The 16,806-nt window shown below is 38.9% G+C and overlaps 1 protein-coding gene across 1 annotated transcript in view; it reads right to left on the bottom strand.

Moving 5' to 3' along the window:
- Window positions 1-16,089, bottom strand: part of LOC134868722 (membrane-associated phosphatidylinositol transfer protein 2-like) — a 55,527-nt gene extending 39,438 nt beyond the window's left edge. Inside the window, exons 1-2 of the mRNA XM_063890024.1 lie at window positions 15,899-16,089; window positions 8,777-8,813 (exon numbers count right to left, since the gene is read on the bottom strand). The gene's annotated coding sequence lies outside the window, so the exon portion shown is untranslated. The remainder of the gene's footprint in view (window positions 1-8,776; window positions 8,814-15,898) is intronic.
- Between the last annotated feature and the right edge of the window lie 717 nt (window positions 16,090-16,806).

Below are 16,806 nucleotides of genomic sequence, written 5' to 3'. Positions count from 1 at the left end.
GCATTTTAATCAAGGTATTTGTACTCAAGTTTGAATTAAATTGTTCTCTTTACTTCCACTACACTACTATTTAAGAGTTTATAAATGCACCAAATGTGTTTATCACATCACTTTATTGTCATTACTGTTTGTGGTTTTTGACCATTTGGAGGCAGCAGAAACAAGACGTGATCCGAAAATTAACATATCATGAACTTGAGCACATCACGTTGTTACAGAACAACATGATAACTAATTTGGAGTTTTGTTTCCAATATTCACTCTCTCGCTCTTAACCTGATAAACATATGATAGATAGACAGTCTGTAACTGTGTCTTTCTGTTGTTTTGCTAAGCTGGAAGTGATATAGTGTAAGGTTTTTTCTCTAAAAATGACACAAGAGCAGTGAGAGTGAGCCAGAAGAGTAAAGTTGTGTGACGACAGATAAACAATGATCTGAAACTCACTTTAAAGCTCCGTAAGGCCGAGTGAAGCTGCAGATACAGGTGATAATCCTCTGTAGGTTCATCAGTATGAGAGACGCCTTCACTGAAATATTAAAACCACTTCAATTTCTTTCTAAAAAAAGGTGAAAAAAACCAGTGTTGCTATTAACATAATGCAACAGCAAGCAGACAGGGATGAATTCAGTCACATGACGATGGCTACTTAATCTCTGACAGATTAAGGACCGGAACTCTGATGCTTTTAATGAGAGGAGGTGGAGCTGACATGTCAAATGAAACGTGTGTGTGTGGGTGTGTGTGTGTGCACAGTGTGTAGGTTGTGTCCCAGCATCTGTCCATCTGTGCATCATCAGGATATGCATGTTTGGTCAAGCTGCTGCAGTGCTCAGATGAACTGCAGAGGTCAGGTAGTACAGTATGGCAGTGAAAGTAGCCTCTTTAATGATTTGGGAAAAGGTTAGGAGCCATTCTGTGTTGTTTAAGTGCATGAATAGTGGAGTTTCAAGATGTTAAATATCTCAAAAGTATAAAAGTAAAAAAACGAGCACTACTTTTATTTCAACTTGGTGTAAGGGTGTCACATGGGCCAAGCATAAACCTCATTCATTTTCAAGAGGATCCAAATTACAGGGGGAAACACCTCTCACTTTTGTTCCACTTTGGTTAACATTGTCAAATAAGACAGAAGACATCATCTGAAAAATATTTTCCAGTTGAATAGGAACATTTGTGGAGAAAAAGCTTGCAAAATGCTCTGATGAATAAAAACTGTTCAGAAGTCAGAAGAACCACTTCCTATTACTGGTAATTGCACTATTCAAGGAGCCCCTGAAAGCATCATTGGTCTATGCGAGGTCTGCATTTTCCTTCGTTGGGTTCAAACCAGAGTCAAGAAACAAGAAGTATAGTCATCAAGTCCTCCAAATCACAGTCAGGCGCTGTAATTCCCACAATGCATAGTGTATTACAAACAATATCTACAGGTAATAAAACTGCAGCGCTCTATCTCAACAAAGACTGAAGATTCAAATCCCAGCAGCTCTCCAGAGACCGTAACGTACGACCTTATTTACTGTGCTGTGACACAATTACAGCAGGGAAATGAAGTGGCATTTCTCATTGAATCCCGTGAAGGAAAAGTCCTTGAGCAACAGAAGAAGTGCTATATATAGAGACACAGTAATCCCCATGAAGCAGAATATGAGACAGATGAAAACTGACACATCGACAGATAGACCGAGCATCTTGGCTTTTTTTTTTTTTTTTTGCCTCCATCAGCTAAATGAGCTGTGAGTCAGCACATCAGATACAGCAAGAAGCTCTGACAAACATGAACATAAACTGAAGATTAAACTCAAGAGGACGACGATGTTAGATGTGATGTCAGGAGGATGTAGAGCTCATAGAAGAATGTTATTAGAAAATATTCCGGCTTTAATATAATGATAAGGATATCTATAGATAATAATAAAAACAATAAATAGAAATGAAATTAATAATATCTTTATTGTGCATTTTTTCTCTTTTTTTGAATTATAACATGATATCTATAGATAATAATAAAAAATATAATAATAAAATAATTGTAATTATAATAAAAATATAATTATAACAAGAAAAGGTATAATTAATAAAGAATAATAGTAATATCAGTAAACTCTGTCTTTGTTTTGCATTTTTTTTCTCCTTTTGGAATCATAACAGCATTTTTGAGAAATCTATAGATAATAATTAAACACATATATATAATAATACAAATAATTATAATTATAACAAGAAAAAGAAGAAGAATAAAACAAATTTGTCAACTCTTTACATTTATTTTAACACTTTTTGGAGTGTAGGGAGCTTCAGTTAGAGTCTCATTTTCTCTGAATATGGCTCCACTCCCTCTAATTACTTTGGGAATGACCACCACTGCTTCAAATATAAACAAAGTTCCCTCGGGCTTATAGGCAATTTCCCACAAAACAACCCAACCACAGCACGAGGCAAATTAGCTCTCCGCCTTCCCTGTGTCCCTCAATCCACTGTAATCCATTTCACTGATGAACATTGCTCCTCTTTTTTTATGGCATTAGGAAATAAAACATGAAGCCAATCATAAAGGAACTATAGAAAACTGCCAGCACTGTAGGGTGGCTCAAATTGCAACATTTCCAATAAAAATCCAACTGAAGATTGTCTTCATGCAGCCGCTGGGAAATTTCAAACAATCCTGCAGTCTCCCAGTTTAAGCTGAAGGCCTCCTAATTGAGCTCACAGTCGAAAATCACAGTCAGTGTTGCCTCTGCAGAGCAAGTAAACGTCTCATCTGCAGCACTAAGAGGGAGACAGGCTGCCAGCTGCCCTGTGTGACAGCAGGCTGAGGAAACCGTCAGCTAAAGTGCACAGAATTTGCCACTGAGGTAACCAGCTTGGAGGGAAACAGCTCTGGTCCATTAAGCACAACACCGCCTGACAAGAACACGTTCCCGGAGGCCGACTTTGTGTTCCCTGGATCCCTGATAAATGCACCCCAACCTACTGTCCACCCATTACCATTAAACACCAACCCTGTGTCGCACCGTAGACACAGACTGTGGATGTTTTGGACTGAACGTAAAAAAACAAAATAGGCTGACATATCTCTGCAGCTTGATATTTACACACCTCTCTGCCCTTTGCAAGCCGCTCTGCAGCTAACCTAACCCTAAAATGATTGGTGTTCTGCAGAGATGCAAAATGTGAACTTATTTTAGATTTGAAACATTTTTAGATTAGAATACTATACGATACTATACTGGACATACAACAGTGGAGGGGTCAGGTAAACCCTCTCCTTTAAAGCTGCAATGAGAGAAGTTTTGGCCACTTGGGGGCAGTGAAACTTAATTGAAAAAAAAATAGTAGCCTACTTAAACATTCAGGATATTACATCAGTTACCCACTGTTTCACTTTTGGTGCACTTACATTTGTGTTTCTGGCAAAACCCACAAACTGACCCCGTCAGACTATATGTGGGCTGCCTACATGACATTCAACAAGTCCTTCTGATTTGGCTCTTATTTCTATGTCTTTTTTTTCATGTGAGTCAATCAGAGCAGACCGGGCTTCAGAGAGAGGGTGTATAAAAGTATATTCAAAATAAAATGTGCTTTGGAACATTAAAGCATGTTAATATGTTGCAATTATGACCCTGAAAATATGTATAACACGTCCCCTTTATAAACAAAACAATGAGCTCAAAAATGCTAAAAAGTATTATAATTTAGAAGAAAAAAGAAACTAACTGTTTGGATACTAATAACTTCTGAGGGGTCAATTTATGTGTCGTCCTTCTTTCAAAAGTAATTGTTAACTTAAGATCTAATTGTGGTCTGTTTTCTACTCTGGCAGGCATGAGCATCACACAATGCGTGAAGACCTGTCTATGGGTGACGTTTTGTGAGCCTTTATTTTATGTCATGTTTAATTTATGAAAATCAGAACTACTTAAAATTGCTCAGAACGTTATTGCTGAATCCACATCCAATGAATTATCATAATCGCAAGGACACATGGGACAAGAACATACTGATTACTGAGTACACATATTTATAATCAGTATGCATTTGTCACAATATGTAATCTAACATGCATCACATTTAAGAGCAAGAAGCCAATGCACCATGTCTTTGTTACACATCACAGTTTGATGCACCAGGCTTTGAGTCGATTCTTCTTCAGCGATTTGCAGCGCAACAGGAGTCGCGCTGCACTAACAAGATCCCCTGATGGAATTCGTCATCTGAAGAAACATGCTGTCTTGCAGAATAAATTAGATGACGCCTGCCACGCACACGAGCAGGCCGAGAATGACAAACACAGCGAGTGTGATCTCTCCAGGGGTCGAGTACTGTACTGTACGCTCTCATTGCGTACTTCAAATCTCATTCAAATTAGCTGCAAAGCAGAGGTGATGCTCAGCGGCTGTGGATAAACTGCACTTTGAAATATTACAGTAACATGTTGTTATTTAGTGTCTTTTCTGTGGTGCTTATGCTGATTGATTACGCTTCCTCCCGTCAGCGTACACTAGAAGAACAACTCCCTGCACATCACTACCACACTACATAACCATTAAATATTTGTTGCACCAAGACAATAGTCCTCGCTGCAAACACCTTCCTCTGCTCTTTACAAATAAATCCCACATTTTAAACAATACTAATCTCATTCATATTGTTTTTTTGCAGTAAAAATAACAAAGCCACCTGTAGTCCCCCCCTCGAACTGCAGCCACCTGCAGCTCCTCAGCCTCCTCCTCTTTACAAATACATCAGTCTGGACTGGAGTCCAACAGGCAGGCATCCATGTTGCCATAATGTACCTGTCTTTGTAGCAACAGCTGCAAATAAAGGAAGGAATTTAAATAAATCAGTTTACCTCGCAGAAGCAAACCACACTGATCCTCTGAGCAGAGCCTTTAGGGGCCGTTGCAGATCTGCATGGTCCTACAGAGACCAGCAGCCCAGGCATCTCCCCCCCCCCGCACCCAATCCCCTCTCTTTTTGCCAAATACTGTCAACCAATCCACCGCAGCCTCGCCAAACCCGGGATTCAGGAAGGAGCTTTTTAAATCCTAACTGGGAAATAAGAGAAGGTATCGATTCTTCTTCTTCTCCCTCTTTTTCCCCCATCCACCTCTGTTCTGTTTCCCTCCTTCGCCGTCTCCACCTCCTAGGCACTGAGGAAGCCCTGTTACCATGGAGACGCATGAGGCTGAAGCCCGATTGGTTGACAGTGTTGTGATGCAGGAAGTCGGCGTTGCAGCCCACCAGATTGATTGCCCTTTTTTTTTTGTGACCATCACTCTCTAACGCCCCGGCCAGAATCAATTCTCCACTTGTTTTTGGACAGATGTACAGGCATTTGAGTAACGTTAACTCTCTGAGTGTATTTCATTCTCTTCATGGATACGTTTCCCAAACACACAGCAACATTTTCCCCTATTCTTCCACTAATACAAATGTTTTTGATAGAATTTAACTTATATCTACACTCCAGTACCGACTTACCTTCCCTGTTTAGGAGCCGTAAATTATTTTTGGCAGTATTTGAAAATGGGGCTTCTCTTTATCACTTTTGTTTTATACGTTTATTATCCTTTAACTTAAGTTATTAGTATTTTTCTTCTGTTCATGAGATACTTCTTTTAATATAATTTATTAAAAAACAGTTAAACCAATTTGAATAAATGTAAGTCTTCATCAAATGTGCAAAACGGTAAAATGGAAGTGAAATCATGTTGAAGGTAACGTTTTCAAATCTCCTGAGACAAAAGGCAAACTCTCACATTTGAGAAATTGGAACCAGCGACAATTAAACAATTCGTGTCAGTACTTTAATTCATCTTCGGATTTGTTTTTCAAGTGATCTCTCAATCTTTTGGGCCTTAAAATACCAGAAAACTAATTTGAAGTGATTTTTAAATGTCTTTTGTATCCTCAATAGTCAAAAGCCAAAGAGAAGCAGCTTCCTCAGAATGTGACATTCTTGAGGAAGCTGCAGTATCAGTGAATACAAATGATATATATTTTATTATACTTAGTGAAAATCACAAAACATAAAACGTCTTTTGGCACCTCCACACAAGTCCTCAATGCCTTCATTAAATCATATAGCTCTAGCATATACTAGCATGTAGGCTTGGAGATGAAAGAGAGGTTTGGTAAAGCTCATGTGCATGAATCATTTTTATGTGTGGTGATGCCAGAGGCAGATCACCTGCTCTGATGATTATGCATCTATTTGCACCGTGTCGTGACCATCCCTCCTCTCCTGCTGGGTATTTTTCTCACCTGCATCAGACACAGAATTTGAATGAGCCAGCTGAGTGATGTGAACAGGTCTTTGCTTTTGACTGGCAAATCAGTGAATGAGCAAAACTGTGTGCCCCCAGTCCAGTGGCTGTAATCTACATTTACATGTGGACACTGCAGTGGCTTTTCTACATTTAAATGTCATGCTTTACTGCTCGCATTGATGTAAAACCTAACCTAGATTTGATTTTACATGGGTTTAAGTTTTGCATTATAAAACAGATAACTAAGGTCCTGGATTATGATTGGTGAAATAATCCATGAACACACACCAGGGCATACATTGAATCAATTTACTGGGCCAAACACAACGTTTCTAAATGTCAGATTTGCTGTTCATTCTGAAAATAAAACCTTGCTTCTGGCACAGCGCTAATAAAGAGAATCTGTCAAGAGTCAGAACCCCTGAACCAGCAAACAGTGGCACATTTTTTAGCAAAACCACCAAGTTCTACAAGGTTCGGCTGAAAGATCAGTATTATTTAATCAATAATGATTGTGTTTTTGTTACTCCATGTTTTCCTATTTTATAAGTGCACCTTTTATGAGGCCCTTAGCTTTTCTAAAATCACTGTATAAAAAGGTCTGTAGTGGATTATTGCTTTTTGTGGAATACACCTTTGTTAACAAACATGTCATCTTTAGTTAAAAGAAAATTGTGACAATTTAGGAAATATGCTTTGCGAATAGAGGATTGATGCCACCGTTGTTTTCGATATAAAAGCCACAGCCAGCATCAGGCTAATTACCTTAGCATAAATAGTGGAAACTGGTGGAAGCAGTTAGCCTAGCTCCGTCTGAACAACCAGAATCCCTACAGCTCATTTATGTTTCATTTGTATAAAAATAAAAAGTGCAAAAATGACAATTCCCCGTTTTACAGGGGGTTAGAGGTAATGTTAGTGTATCAGAGGCACAAACTGGAGATCTTTCCTCAAATGACACCTGCTGCGATGGTAGGATAAACCCTCTGACTCACAAGCCTACACTTTGTAAACGTCTCTTTAATTACATCCAGCCGACTTTTGTCTGTGGGTTTCAGGATAAAAATATCCCAACCTGCAGCAAGACGGCCTCTGAAGGGGATTGTGTCACTGATGCTGCTCCACATTTCATGAAAAGAATCTGGCATTATTGTACAATTGACTGTACATTTTTATATAAATACACAATTCTATTGATTGTTTAATTCATACTGTAACATATTTACTTCTGTTAAATACTGTGGAACAATGTGCAATTTTTTCTTCAATTTCAGCATGTTTTTCTTTTTTCAAAGAATGTTTTAATATATGAAAAATGAATTTAATATTATTTATTAGATATAAAAACTATGTATTAATTTATTTCATTTCATTGTATATATCATTTTTAATCCATCTTTTTATTTGATTATATTCCACTGAATGTATGTGTTTAATTTTATACTGAAGCAACAGATCCAATGTCCCCCTAGGGATAAATAAATTATTTCTGATTCTGATTCTGATCTGAAGAAGAGAGTTTGTGCAGCCTTTTAGCTCCTGGGGATGAATCTGAAGAAATGCACTACAACAGATCACAAAAGGTGAACCTACAGCGAGATTACATTTACTGTCATACCAACGAACAAGAAGCGAGGCTGAGAATGAGAATGAGCTTTGTGCAGCAGCCATTGGTTTTATCATCCAGCTGCAGGGATGTACATCCTCAGAATAAAATGACTTGTTGATGGGTACTCCACCCTAAACACGCGTACACACACACACACTTTATCCGAGCATCAGCAGAACACACGCTAACAGAATCAACCCCTCAACACCACAGTGTCCCGCTGCACAACGTGAACATCTGCTACTATAACGGCTGTTAATTTGTGATCGTGTCAAACACATCCCTGCTCACCAGACACTCCTGTTACTCATCGTGCACAAATCAAACGCAGGCCTGGGATATAGGTTACTATGCGTCGGCTCCTGCTGTCACTGGCAGCATTTCATCAGGACGTCACGCTGGCTGCTACAGCATGTGTTAAAATCCCCGGTGGATATCTATATTTATTTTCCACATTCACAATTTTAGTATCATAATGACACCCTGCTCAACGGCTGGAAAATCATCCAAGCTGTAGTGGTGGGAAGTGTAAGTATATTTACTCAAGTACTGTACTTAACTTTGGTTCAATTTGTAGGCAATTACAGTGTAAATATAGACACGAGTCATTAATAATAATTACACAACACTTATGATCTAAATGTTGCCACCGTATTATATTAGTCATACCAGACTAAAAACCCTTTTTTTCGGCAAAATCCATTTATTTCTAAATAAATAAAGGATGAATATCATTGCTCATCTCATTCACATTTCTGTTGGAATGTAATGGTCCCAGATGCATATATCATTACTCCACTATATTTAACTGATAGCTGTATTCACTAGGTGCTTTAGCTGACAGAAAATGTTTGTTTTATCAAACTCCGAGATATGAGATGTTATCACTGACCTGCAGTCCATCTCCAGAGATGGTTTCCTTTTTCTTCCTGTGAATGAGAAACAGCAGATATGAGGTGCTAATGTTGGTTTAACGAAGCACAATTTACTATCTGACAAACAGCTCTAAAAAAAGAATGTTTCCTCAAAGACCTCACACATAATTTTCCATAAATACCAGAAGTCATGTTGCCAAAGCAACTTCCTTCCTCAATCAGGGTTGAGGAACTGAAGAAATGCAACAGGACTGACAAAGAATAAATTAAAGAAAGTACAATATATTAAAAAAGCGACATTACTTTAAGACCAGATGAAAGTCCATATGCCAAACAACAGCTCATGTGAACATCTGACACTCTGAAAACATCACAACATAAAAAGAGGCGTGGGCAGCAAATGAGAGTGAGCGCGGCCCTGACGTGATGGCTGGGTGATGAGAGAGGACGAGCTATTTTTAGCTCAGGGTGGCGGTAGAGGTGGAGGGGGGTGCAGAGAGCAGCCTGATGGTGGTGGGGCTGCAGGCAGGGGTTAGTTGTGATGCTTCTCAAATTGCTCTGCTTTCCTGCGTTCTGGTAAATGGCGGCGATGCATCACTGTCTGCGGGAGGGAGGGGGAGCTCGGCTAATCACCACGCACACTGTTCATCTTGGCCTTCAGTCACTCTGTAATGATGCTCGCTCCTTTTAAAAATAAACATTTGATGAATGAGGAAACAGAAAGTCACTGATTTTTTTTTTGCTGGCTGCCCTTGAAAAAAAAGCACCTAACTGCAGAAACCAAAAATGCAAAAAAAAGCTGTAAACGCAACTTCATAAAGTATAATCTCTCTTTCATTATCACCTTTATTCAATTAGGTCTCATTGAGTTCAAGATCTCTTTTGAGAACTGAGTTCAGCAGAGAGAAAAAATATAGAGCTGAACAATTCCTCTTCGTATTATCTTAACTGCAAAATCTAAAATGCAAGACACACAATATTCCTTAAGGAAAAAATATGTGTCAAAATAATATTGGGCATTGTGTACTGACCTAAGAATCACAATTGATAAATTGTTTCTACAAAAATGGCATTATGATGCAAAATGATCATTGCCATATCCGTCTAAATAATCAAAAGTAGATACTTTTGGAAATATCGCACAAAACAGGAAACAGATGTCACTATAAGATGCACTGTCACGGATTATAGCTTTAAAATAAACTGCATCTGTAGTCTTTTGACAAGTCAAAGAAGCACAATAACAAACGGCACAAATAAAGAAATACTGCAAGAGAACAGACACACTAGACATACAAGCACATCACAAATGTGTGTGTGTCAGATAAAAGTCAAGTGACAAAGCCAGATAGAAATCAAGGTCAGTGAGTAAAGAGCTGAGCAGTTTTTCACAAACATATAAAGTTGATCTACAAAAGCAAAAAAGATGAGAGAAGCGGCCTCTTTCAACAACTCAAAATTAACTCTATCAACACATGGTCATTTAAAGTCTCGCCTGAGCACTAATCCACACAAACACACACATACACACATGATAAGAGGGTCTGTGGGTGGAGGTGGACAGCAGAGAGGCAGGTTGATGTTAATATAGACAAGGAAACAGTAGGACAGCAGAGGAATACAGTTCCTTTAGCTGAGGAGATGTTGAAGGAGATACAAGGAGGGGCAGCTCCACTCTCAGGGGCCAATACCATTACTGTTTGGCCTAGCTCCAGGGCTTCGAGGCTGGCTAATATACAGCCAGGGTAATGTGGGAGACGGGGGGTATGCTCTGCAGGGACACCCGGTCCTGTCACCCACTTTAATCTGTCACGAGGATTAAGCATCTATTAAGACTGCAGATTCATCACTCGATTGCTCACATTTATAACGTCAGAGGGAAGATGCATCACTCACCCACAAAATCATTACAAACCTGGTCCATCGCTCTGGTCCAGACTGAAATATCTCACCAACTATTGAATGGGTTACCATGAAATATGATACATGCGTTCATAATACCCAAGTCTGAAAAGTGAAGCCAATGTCTAAAACCTGCATTCCCTTTAATATCGTTCTAGTATCTTTATCTACTCTTCGCACTTTACTGGTTGGATGCAAACAGCATTTCTTTGTATGAGCAATGACAATAAAGTTCAATCTAATCTAATCCAGCAGGAGGTGACATCGCTGGTTCCAACATGAGGCTGATTGTAGAAGTATAGAACTCTGAAAATGACCCTATTTCTCAACTGATTAATTCCCTCAGAAAGTAATTTATACATGAGTTTATTCTCTATTCCCTATTTAAAGTGTTCTTTAATACAGCATAATGTCAATTCATAATGATGGTCCCATTTAGAGTCAAATAAACAATGCTTTAGGGCAGGGCTACCATGAGATTGACATGTCACTAACATGGATTTGTCCAGTTTGGATTTTGTCCATTTTAATCCTAAACATTTAACTCCTAAGCGTTATTTGTAACATTACAGTCCCCGCTTAAAATGACATGTTTAGATTTAGCCTTACATTTGGAACACATTCACCTCAATTGTATTATCCGTGGTGAATTACTTCATTTCTTTTGTAGCACAGTCATCAGATATAAAACTGCCTCAACAACGGTTTATGGATTGCCATGCATTTTGGTAAATATACAGAAAAACACTGGCCATCTATTTCATTACAGGAACGTGGGAAAGCCATGGAAAGCTGAAAAATGCAATAATTGTTGCTGTAAATTAGCTCCTGCTGGGTTCCAGAAACTCTGTATAGAGGACAATACATACATAAAAAGTATGTCTAAAGGAAAGGGAAGGCATAATAGGGTCCCTTATTATTATCAGTATTTATCTCAAAGCTCGCAGATCACGTCAGTCTGAGGGAAGCGGTGCACAGAGATGACTTTAACTAACAGAGCGACGCTCAAAGCATCAGGTAAGCAGGTTGCTCTTCCTCATCCATACTACTGAACATGGTGCGTCTGAATATTTGATGAGGACACAAGGCCTCGCTGGACCTGAACAAAGCCTGGGGATTGTTAATTAGAGTAAGTGCTTAAACAAACCGCATGAGCACTGCCAACATGGCCAAACATGACAGCTCTAGCTTTGGATTCTCAGAACAATACCACCCGCCCAACCTAGGTCTCACATGACCCCCGCCGCCTGGAGCAACTGGGGACGTCATGAAGGTATGGATCTATATTTAGCTTTTCTACAAGGGCACCCTCGGACTGCCCGCTGGAAACCCCGTTAATGTGAGTCTATATGCAGCGTTTTCTGGGAGCACCAGAGCTGAAAGAAGAATCCAAAGCCTTGTACTTAAGAGACAAAGGTAATAACATAATAGAAAAATATGAGTAAAGTTACTGCATTCAGAAGTATAGAATATTATCAGCAAACTATATCCTTCTCTGGATGTATAAAATGCGTGTTTGAATGTATTATAATTACTATATGTAATTCAGTCTTTCTCAGTCTCTGCTGTAATAAATCACAGCAAAACAACTACTTATACAAAATGTTTTTAAAAAATTCATACATCGATGATTTGTTCCGTAGATAAACTTCAGGAGCTTAAAAGAAACAACAATATATCAGACTAAAATAGACATTTAGACTAAAAGAATATGTCAAATATATCTGTATGAAAATAAAAAGAGCTGTAGAGTGTGTTAAACAATGAGGATCAAAAGGTGCAAAATGTTTAAAATGGCGCAATGATTAGTGGTAATAATATAACAATTATGAGCTTCGCAATGAGCTAATGTATGGTGTCAAGTTAGACACCTACTCTTCCTGTTGTAGTGTCTATTATATATTTTATTTACCATTTTATCTCTTTATCTGGTTTTACCTTGTACTGTATAATTGCATAACAGCCTCTGATATCCTCACAAATAAAGCTCTTATTGTAGGTTATTTTTACATTCTTCATGCCGGATTATTTCCTATGTGAGACTTAAGGCATATGTCCATGCATGTGAGGCACAATAAGGAGCAGAAAGCGAAAGACGGGCAGCTCTTCCATCTATTTGTGGCGCAGTGTTTCTCCCTGACAGGCCGAGGCGGTGGGAGGAGACAGGAGTGACGCTGTAGGCAAACAGTGAGGACTAAAAAGAAAATGTTTTCCATTCACATCCAAGTGCAACACTACAGAGTCTGCCTCCACGCACTGTGAAGCCATGATCAGTGGGCTGGAATCCCTCTGTTTACCCTGCTAAAAATAGATTCCACACACTGTGATGACGTGGCATCTCGTGACAAGACCCTCTCCCCATCCTCCCAAACTCCCCCTCCTCTCTCATCCAGACTGTAGCGCTGAGCGAGTCATGGCGTTATTAGTATGCAAAACTCGGCCCGGCTACATGCCAACCCTCCTCAAGAACCTGTCTGAAGTAGCTTTGAAGGAAAAAATCTGGCATGTTTCACAAAATGGGAATACATAAATTTAAAAGGAGTGCGATAAAAGAAAAGAGAAGTAAGGATGGATTGGTAGAGGGGGGACGGTAGGGAGGAGGGAGAAGGAGCAAGTGAAGGAGGGGGCGGCAATCAATACCATGACTCATTCTTTCTGCGGTGGCCACTTCCTAACAGCATTCATTAAAGTAAACCTAATCATTTTGGCCCGATAATCAGATCCTGCGAGGCTCCATCTTCTTTCAGTCCCCCACCACACACATTAAAATCATGCACACTGATCCTGAAATAGGAGGAAACAGAACCCCATGCAGTGGATCTGATGGTTGTGGTGATAGTAGAGATGATATGATATAACTTCAATTAGCAAGTGAAATCTCTGGATAACACACTAGATTGTTTGCCATGATAGCAGCACGGCTCTAAGGAAAGGTTGGTTTGTGGATCGTGCACCACTCGGGTTCAGACAGAAATATCTCAACAACTATCGGATGGGTTGAGGTGATGGTCCCTTGAGGTTCCCTTAAGTTCCACAACAAGGCTGACATTTTGAGTTTGGTGTCAAATATCTCAAGAACTATTGGATGAATTCCTACCATTGATGAGAATGTTCATTCCGAAACCCAAGGTGATGTTTTTGTATTGATTTAAAATGTTATAAAAATACCAAATAATTGTATTTTAATGTGATAAAAAAAACTAAGCAAAAGCAGCAAATCCTCATGTTTAAGAAACGTTACTTTACTAACGATCTCAAGACATTTGGTTAAAACTTTCAAAATGTTGATATCATAAATCATACTGACTTTGGTGAAACTTTTTCAGTATAGTATTACATTTGAAATGGTTAAGATGTTAATTAATTCCTTTACATTGGTTTATGACCAGATTCCGTCAAAAATCATGACCTCCTATGGCCTTTGCTGTAATAATATAATAGTAATAACTTTACAGCACTTTCACAAGTCACAAAGTGCTTTACATGGATTAAGAACCGGACATTCAGTCAGCAACAACGCATGCGGACAAAAATTCCCCAAACCCACCCAAAGAAATATACAGCATTGCAACAATAGCATGCTATATTAGCCGTACCGCAAATACGCCAGCACTGATTATTTAAAGCTCTGTGGCTACTGAGAAACTTTTTCAAGGGGTTAAGGTTTTCTTCCTAGAAAGTTTTGGCCCCTCTGCATCATCCTTCTAAATAAGTTTCAGGCTGGGTGTGAATCACATGCAACAGCAGCTCTTTAGTGTTTTCACCTTCAGAGTCTGAGAATAGCCCGAGCCCTGCGGATGCATGCATTGTTAGCAGGATGTCCAGGACAAGGATAGGTCAAACTTCAGACAGTAAAGAGAGAGAAAGTCAAGTTCAATTATTTATATTGTGCTTTACAGAAAGAGGGCAGGAAAGGAGAGGGGGAAATGAAAGACACAATTTGAGGACATATAATATCAAAATGACCTTATAATGTGAACTCAGACAATCTGCTGCTAAGGGGATGCTCACTTTAAGAGCTTGAATAATTTAATTAATACGCTATAATTCAAATATTAGTTTATTCTTCCTTCCAGCTCCTCAAATGTAAATATGATCTGCTTTTCTTTGTCTTCTGTGAATGTAAATCAGAAGTATTTACATTGTGTACTGTTGATTAGCCGAAGACTTCCTTTTGGGTTTTGTGAATGTGACAGGGATTTATCATTTACAGTCCTGCTTTTTTTGCAAATTGAAGGAATGGTCAGTCTTTACACAATTCCATGATAACATAAGCCTGTATGTAAAAGCAGCTGGACTATACAGTTAGTCTTGTTGCTTGATTTCTTAAAGATCTGCATCAAATAAGTAAAATATCCACCCATTGTGAGTCCTGCATGTTGGGACCCTGTTTGGTAGGGGAATCCAGAGTCATGATATAGTTGTGATGATGAATTATTACAAATAAAACTGAGCTGACATAGCAGATATCCCTCAATAAGGTTGCTTTCTAACGAAATGTTGAAAAACTGACTGTCAGAGTGAATCTAGGGCTATGTAAAGTCTGCTGTAGGGAAATGATGGTGCATACGGAGGGTTGGGTGTAGGGGATTTACTAACAGGTTAATCCAAAGTATACTTCATATATTATTTAAAGCAGATGTATACTGGACATTGTACAGCTTATAAGGTCTGTAACATGCAGAGATAGAAAATCCCTCTTTCTTTTTTTAAAGTACAAAATGTATCCTAGGAAATTTATGCAACATGCTATCTCCCTGCCAGAGGGTGTTGTGGGAGACCTAGTATCTGCACAGCACATAAACACACACACAATATTATAACCAAACAACCACAAAGATATATATATATATATATATATATATATATATATATATATATATATATATATATATCTTTGTGGTTGTTTGGTGTATATGTTATGTATATGGATATGGATATGGAATGGATATGATAGATAGAGAGAGAGAGAGAGAGAGAGAGAGAGAGAGAGAGAGAGAGAGAGAGAGAGAGAGAGAGAGAGAGACATGTTATTGATTAGCTGTTCTGGTAAAAGGAAAGCTACAACGATGGATGTCACCTGACCACTGCAGCTAATGCAAACACTCCCACAAATACTGGTGGAGATAATTAACATTTGCACCGTGTCAGTCTGCCTAATTAACGTGAAACCTGACACTTAATTAATGTTGACAGCGTGTTATCAGATAAACAACATAACATCACAAGGGACTCACCTGCAGCTAGTCCCTGTTATTCACCTGGATCTCCACATATTGCAACACCGCTGTCAGTGAAAGGTGTATTTTCCCAGCAGAGACGCCCAGTGATAATATCGTCGGTGATGGTGTTTATTTTCTGCACTGTTCGTCCTGTTGTCCCCGGCTCGGAGCGTTCATGTGTCGGCCCGTCAGTCCCGCTCTCCCTGATGCAGCTCCATCACTAAACACGGTGTGCTGTGTGTGTGTGTGTGTGTCCGGTGTGTGAGCTCCGGTGTGTCGCCGGTGTCTGAGCACAGATCAGGTTTACCGTTACATCAGAAGAAGACAGCACATCCTCCTGCAGCTCAATAAAGAAGAGGGGCGCCCCCTTGCGGTGCACTGCCGCTTGCAGGAGTCAGACTGGGTAATGTGGAAATGACTGCTGAAAATACTGGTGGAATAACAGATAGTTGAGTAAAAGTAGCGATACAACAGTATACAATGCCTAATGCGTTCAAAATGTGCCATGAGTAAAATGTTTGACCCCAATATGAGCATTAAGATATAAAATACATAAGTCTTGCAAAGAGTATTATTATAAAAACTCTATCTTTTGATACTTTACAGGTATATTGCCGTTTATAAAAGTTCATATGAGCCCAGCTTGACGGGTTGCCACATTAAAATATGCAAGCATAATGAGCACATTAATGCGTAGAAAGTTATAATCCAGTGATATAAATGTGTTTTCTTATTGAGCATTCTGCATAATGAGTTATTTGACTGTGGGATATCAAATCCAGGACTTTTACTTGTAGCCAGGTTTTCCATAACTTCATATCGGAATTATTAGTTCATATCTGTATATATTACATGTTTTGTCAGAATCCTTTTACAATGACAAAAAAATGATCATAATAATAATAACAGGAACAATGCTACAA

Source organism: Eleginops maclovinus, chromosome 8 (genome assembly GCF_036324505.1).
Source record: "Eleginops maclovinus isolate JMC-PN-2008 ecotype Puerto Natales chromosome 8, JC_Emac_rtc_rv5, whole genome shotgun sequence".
In the NCBI taxonomy this organism is placed as follows: Eukaryota; Metazoa; Chordata; class Actinopteri; order Perciformes; family Eleginopidae; genus Eleginops; species Eleginops maclovinus.
This window is presented reverse-complemented; position numbering and strand designations above follow the sequence as displayed.